Source organism: Melopsittacus undulatus, chromosome 4 (genome assembly GCF_012275295.1).
Source record: "Melopsittacus undulatus isolate bMelUnd1 chromosome 4, bMelUnd1.mat.Z, whole genome shotgun sequence".
Lineage (NCBI taxonomy): Eukaryota > Metazoa > Chordata > Aves > Psittaciformes > Psittaculidae > Melopsittacus > Melopsittacus undulatus.
In genome coordinates this window covers 91,806,385-91,813,801 of record NC_047530.1, presented here as the reverse complement: position 1 = coordinate 91,813,801, position 7,417 = coordinate 91,806,385, and positions in this window count along the sequence as shown.

The following is a 7,417-nucleotide window of genomic DNA, read 5'->3' as shown; positions in this document are numbered from 1 at the left end:
GAGGCAAAACTCAGACAAGTGTGTCCATTCTGTGATCTGACAACAAGACCTGAATTTCCTTCCCTTTCTGCTGGGGTTTTCTTGCAAAGTAAAAGCTGATGTTGCAGATGTCCAGACAAATGGACAAAAGGGGGACAAGATGCGATTGTCTTCAGCAGTGGTAGGAGAGAAGAACTTTGCCTGCTGAAGAATTAAATCCTGAATATTTGAGTATGCCTTTGCCTGATGAACACTAGGAAGGTTAATTCTTCTATACAGTGACATGGGGACACTAAGAAAGTGTTGCTGCTTCTGTCCAATGTCCCCAGAGACTGGAGATGTACAATTTAAAGTTTTGTGAAGTGATTTCTAACACAATAATTGTTTTTAATTGAACAGATATGCAATAACTTGCTTTGGAAGGTTAGGGGGGAAAGGGAGCTGAAGTGATTATTTTCTGCTGCTTCTCACAGGCCTGTGCTATCATTTGTAAAATCAGAAGCAACAGAGTGTTTGAAGTGTTTGCTCATTTGGGTTTGGTTCGGTTTGTCTTTTTAAGCAGATGTGAGTAGAGATTATTTTGCACATAGTTTATTTTAATGATCTTTCTTTAGCCACAGGAGAGGTGCAGCAATGCAATGCAGAGGTATGTGAAGTGTATTTGAGAGACCATAAGAGATGTTCTGACCGCTGACCTGAAGTTATCATTGGGGTCAGAAGATAATCTAGTATCTATAGTATGCTGAGTGTCCCTGTACCATCTGTCAGTTTCAGTGTCAAGAGCAGGTTTGGGTGTTGCGGATGGTCAGCCATTGCCACCTTATTTTCAGTGACTACCAGCCTTTGCCTCAAGATGCTGTAAAGGGAAGGCAGAAGATCTATTTGCTGATATTCTGTTGATACTGGAAACACAAGTGGGCAAGATTCTAGGGGTGCTCTAAACTGATGTAGTTGATTTGAAATAATTGATGTCTTTATGAATGTATACCCTCCTGAATTATACCCTTTATGAATTTATACCCACTCAGATCTGTCTTTAGCCTTTGCCTTTATAGATCTTGGTGATAATTTTGTTGCTTTCTGTCCACTCCTGGAAAACGCATGCTTCCCTTACCCAGGGTCTGTTTAGGGCTAGTAATTGTGAGTAAATTCTTTTCCAAAGCACTAGAGGGCAGCAATATGACATTAAAATCTATCTGTTTCCAGACTTGGACAATACCAGCACCAGCAAGATGAGCCCTCCTTTCTCCTACCAGGTCCTCTTCTCCAACAGAGCTGGTAAGCGTGATCAATCACAGTTCTGGCTGCTGGGAACAACTCCATGTCACTAATGTTTTAATTTTCTTTTTGCTTGTTTGTTTTAATGAGTCCTCATTCATCCTTGTCTGCATAAAAGCAGACCCCAGACATGCAAACTCTGCCACTTGGGTATGGTGTGCTGGCTTGTGCTCAGTACTTCTGCCTTTGCATTATGTCACCTCTTGGTTTAAATACATGCTTAGGTGGAAGGGCACAAAGAAGCTCCCTCTCTGCACAAGTCTGTGTTCTAGTCCTGCTTGCCTGAGGCTTTCTCGTTGTTCCTGCTGGCCACCTCCTGGCACATTGAGCTCTCCAGCAGCACTGTTAGAGAACAGTTCTTACTGATATTGAGCAAGAATAACAGAACTGGGCTGTGCCATCTATCTGGTGATCTTAGACACAGCTGTTACCTTGATATACTCAGCACTTGTGGTTTTGCATGGCAGGTTCATTTCTACTTGAGGCAGGAGAGCGATACATCCCAAGCTCTAAGCCTCTCGTGGATTTGTTAGCAGACACCAGCATTTATTTGCTACTGCTTTCCTGGGCAGCTATTGACATAAGTGAGATCCAGGTTTGTACAGGGAAGAAGGAAAGGAAAGGAACTGGCAATGGGAGAAACCAGGGATTATATTTTATTCTGTCTGAAAGATACATACTGAAGACATAAGAAAGAGAAGAAGCAGGCATCCTCATGCACTTGCCAGGACCTCACACCATGGGGTAAGCAATGTTACCTTTATTTCTTGCAATGGCAGTGAAGCATCTACCTCTGTCCTAACCACTGAACTCCCTAGTGATTTTCTGGAATTTGTCTCTGGCTTTGCCATTGTTTTCCTGCTCCTTCCTGACATGAACCCTGCAGGATGAACCACATATTTTGGCTCAGTTCTCCAATTCCAAGCTGTTGTTGCATTCATTTGGTAACTGTAAGACAAAACTGCTGGGGAATGAACTGCTGGAAGAATGTCACCAGGCGATACTGATTGGCAGGTTCAGCCAGGGATCCCGTTGTAATTATACGGGCACATTTTGGTACAGGCTGTGCTCTTTGTTTTTAAACCTCCTAACTGCAGATGGATTATTAGTTGTTGCTAATGTTGTATTCTCCTCCTTGGATTTACCTACTGCTAGACCTCTTTTTAGAAACTAATGTGGTATCTAGAATGTTCTGTGGCAGACTAAGATCTCTGCCCGATCTTGTTACACTGACAAGTCAGAGCACTTGCGTGAGGACTGGAACTAACAACTGATTTCTTAGGCCAGGGTTCTATGAGGTGGTTAGACCATGTCTGGCAAGATATTCTCCAAAACTCAGTGATAATTAGATGTATGTGATTGCTCCACAATTTGTGTGGAGCACATTGATGCAATGCATTGCCCACATTCACAAAATGCACCACAAAATGTGTCTTTCTTGGAAGCTTGGAACCCGTGTTTTATGTCCCCTAGATTTTCTCAAGTCCTGTGGTGGGGTCTCTAAATGCTATTAGAAATGATCCATGTGGTGTCGCCTCCTGAGCAGAACTTTTTATTCCTCTACTGGGAGAACAGGGATGTTTCATCTGCCAAAGAGTGTTAAGCCCTACAGTGATTGATGATATTCTATGATGATGATACTCTTCTACTGAGTAGTTGAACATCCTAGACAAGTATTGGCCTTTTAAATGAGTCTTCAGTTGAGTTGCTCCTGTAATTAGTCCTCTTCTCTACCCAGAAGCTGTGCGGTGCTGTCTGGCACAGAAAAACTGGATTAATGGCATGTGTTACAACAACGCGTGGCAAATCAGCTGCTCTAGAGGAAGAGTTTGTGGTGGTTTTGTCCACAGTTTGAGAGAGCTGTCTGGAGAGTTTGGAGAGAACAGCCTATGGGGAGGGAATGGAAAAAGTCTGTGAGAAAGTCAAATGTCCTGGGAAGGGTGAATATCACCAGAGAGACAAAAACCTGCCAGGAGGATGGAGAAAAGAAAAGTGGTAAGCATCTCCAGAGCCAGTCTATCCAGGCAGCAACCCGTAGCTGGTCTTCAGGCTCAGAGCATTGTTCTCTGAACTGGGGACATCCCTCAAGCCCTCTAAGAGGTCACTATTGTCCAAGGTGTGTGGGGTAAATCAGAGGAGGTAGGGAATAAGATAGCTCTGGAAGTGATCATTCTCTCTAAAATCAGTAGCTGGGAACTTTAGGGCAAACACTGATCACTCAAATATTGATTCTGAGAAATCACCAGGAACTCGCCGACAAAGTTTAAGTTGACAAGCAGGTATTCTTTATTGCAGTGCCAGGAGACACAGGGTATAGCTCCTCCTAGCATGTCTCCCCGAATTGCTAAACAAGCCATCCTTATATAGTCACTAAGCATACATATTCATTACGTGCATACATTCATATTCATGAGGCTACTTACGTATTGCATCATTCTTCTAGAAAGTTTCCCTGCGTGCGTACAAAAATGTGGTGGTGGTCTTTGGGGATCGTTTACTTCTTTCAACAATCTTCATCACTTCTGGCAGCCTTTGAAGCACGCACAGTAGATAATGCTTACATCAGCTTAATTGATTCATTAACACTACAAACATACCAATCACCCTGTCCTTCTACTTATCAGTTAGTTTAACTGCAGCCCATCCTGGACACCTGCCATTCCCAGATACTCCTTATCCTTATGTCCTGTTTTTCTATCCTGCTCTTCTTACACTTATTTTGTACTGAGGTCATAAGGACCTAAAAGTACATCAACTACAACAGTTCATCTTACACAAAAATTCTCAGTATGTTCTCTAGCTGCACTCTATTTTTTTTTCTGTGAATCATGCACATCAGTTATTTTTTTGCTACTTTTGCTACATTGCTACTGTTACAAAGCCATCAAACTTAATATTACTTGAAACTGACTCTACTTATATACAAAGGTTTATATTTCATTTTGTGATTTTGTGTTTCCTTGTTTCAATATCAAAGCTTCGATTGAAATATTTTCAAATGTGCCAACTCTGATTTTTAACAAGAACTAAATGCACGGATGACTTCACTGAGTAACACCTGACCCTGAAATACCTGTTTTCTTCCAACATTGGAGTGTGTGCAGAACCTGAACTTTTGCTAGGGGCTGCTTTAGCGGACATTGTCACTGCTCAGATTGGCATTACATCAGTGCCTCTTGGCTGAATGTCCATTGAAGGCAGTGAGTAGGCTCCCTTTCCCACAAAGGTTGGATTAGGTGATCTTTCAAGATCTCTTCCATTCTGGCCTGTTCTATGATTCCATGATCTTTTTATTTAATTCAAAGTATACAATTTCACTCACATTCTAATACCTGTTCATACATTGTCCAAATGCATCTGGAGTAGGTGAAGGAATTTGTCATTAACTGTATTGCTAAGACCTGTGCATCCCATCTTCCCCTGCACCAAAGAACAAGGAGCAGATAGCTGTTGAAAGATTTATTATAACAGCATTCTTTAATGAGAAGGTTGTGAAAGTCCTGGAGAAGGATGATAACGGCTGTTATCATGTGTCATGGTTTAAGCCCAGCTGGTAAAGCAGACCCACACAGCTGCTTGCACACTCCCCACTCTTCTTCCTCCTCCTGCTCCCAGAGGGATGGGAAGGAGAATCAAAAGAATGTAACACCCATGGGTTGAGATAAAAGCAGTCCAGTAACTAAGGTATAACACAAACCACTGCTGCTGCCACCAATAATAATAATGATAAGGGAAATAACAAAGGAAAGAGAATACAACCGCTCACCACCCACCAACCAATACCCAGCCTGACCTGAGGAGTGATCTAGCCCTTCTGGGTAACTGACACAGTTTATATAGTGGGCATGATGTGCTGTGGTATAGAATACCCCTTTGGTTAGTTTGGGTCAGGTGTCCTGTCTCTACTTCCTCCTGGCTTCCCCTCCTTTCTGGCAGAGCATGAGACTCAGAAAGTCCTTGGTCAGAGCAAACATTACTGAGAAACAACTAAAAACATCAGTGTTATCAGTGTTGTTTCCAGGCTGAAAATCAAAACCACAGCACTGCACAGCTACTAAGAAGGCAAAAAATGACAGCTACTGCTGAATCCAGGACAGTATCCACCCCTTATTCCATACCATTTGCATCATGCTCAGATCCCAGATTTTTCAGTATACCATCTCTTTTGTCTCATACATATATATATATATATATATATATATATATATATAAACACCTCCAAAACAAAGAGAGAGAGAGAGATCATTCCTTAGTCCATGGACCAATCCCTATAAAGCTGCTGAATTTATCCACTCCATGATGTCGGGTTCCATCTCTTGTAACAGTCTTTCAGAGCACCCCACAGGGCATTTGACACCATCAATGAGTCAGTATGGAGATAAAGTACTGGCCACTTTTTTCATTCAGCAATGTCCAAGGCCAGCTGGATGGCTTTCACCTCAGCAAATTGACTCGATTCACCCTCTCCTTCAGCAGTTTCTGCAACTTGTCTTTGGGGACTCTATACAGCTGCATTCCATCTCCAATGCTTTCCCACAGTGTAGCAGGATGCATCATTAAACAAGGAAAATTCAATTAAAAAAGAAGCCAAATGGTTGAGGCGTGAGGAGTTTAAAGTCCTTTTAAAATTTGCATGCCATGGTTATAAATTATCCAGATAGCTGTATTTGTTTTTATAAGCGCATGCTTTATCACCTCTATGTTTGTTTGTCACTTTCAATTACTCTTTGTATTGTCCAAGATTCCCTTTGTGGCAGAAGGTGACACACCTCAGAAGTACCTCCTTTGGAAATACCTTGCTTTTCAGCATCAGTGTGACTGCAATGGGACCCCATGACTGGGTACCGAGCAGTATCTCTCTGTGGGAACTGCAAGCCATTCTGTTCCCTCTATGCGGATAATGGAAGAAGAAGAATTGCTGATAGTGCACCTGGGTCTTGAGCAGACCAGGGAGTGTTTGTGTGCATGGATGCAAGTACAGGCTGGGAAACAGGCTGTGGAGGGATTGTTTATAGAATGGAATTTATAGTGACTGAAGACAGTCACTGTGATTCATGTGGTCTCTGTCTGACTCCATAGCTAACACCTGTATCTGTATGCTATATATTACCATGAAATAGTGAATAAAGAAGAACAGAACTGAACTGGTTGTGGAAGCATGGGAGGAGGTGTGTGTCTCTGTTTAGCTTCTTTCTTTACAGATGACGCATCTCTTCCTTCTTCTTTCTCCTCACTACTTCTCCTCTCCTCTTCCATAGTCCCATGAAGGCTCTCAGAAGTGGAGCCCCCACCCTCCTCTGAGGGTGCTTACAGGCAGCACCCTCATTTTGTCCTCATTCTGCTACATATTTTAACCCAGTTTGCCTGCTATTCTCACATAGCTCTTGCTTTCTGACAAGGTTCTGTGCTGAGGTTTCCTGCTAGCAGCACTCCAAGACCTCTCTTTTGGGAATGATGATGGACCTGTGCAGCTTGGAGCTGCTCTTCTGGGCTCATATTTTGCCTACAGTCCTCCCCTTATATTTCTCCCCGCCCAACTCTCCAGCCTGTCCATATCTCGCTGAATGGCAACACAGCCTTCTGGTGTGTCAGCCACTCCTCCCAGTTTACTGTCATCAGCGAACTTCCTGAGGGTACACTCAGTTCTCTCATCCAGGTAGTTGATGAAAATATTAAACAGCACTGGTCCCAGCACCGACCCCTGAGGGACTCCACTAGTACAGACCTCCAGCTAGATTCTGTGCCATTGACCACAACTCTCTGCCTTCTTCCTTTCAGCCAGTTCTTGATCCACCTCACTACCTGATCATCAAGCCCACACTTCCTTAGCTTATCTATGAGGATGCTGTGGAAGACAGTATCAAATGCCTTACTGAAATCAAGAAAAACTACATCTACCGCTCTACCATCATCCCTCCACCTAGTTACTTCCTCATAGAAGGCTATAAGGTTGGTCAAATGTGCCTTCCTCCTGGTAAAACCATATTGGCTGTTCTTAATAACCCCCTCATCCTTGATATGTCTAGAGATGGAGTCAAGAATAAGTTGTTCCATCACCTTTCCAGGGATGGAGGTAAGGCTGACTGGTCTATAATTACCCAGGTCCTCCTTCTTGCCCTTCTTATATAAACATTTAGCCAGCTCATCAACACTGATGATA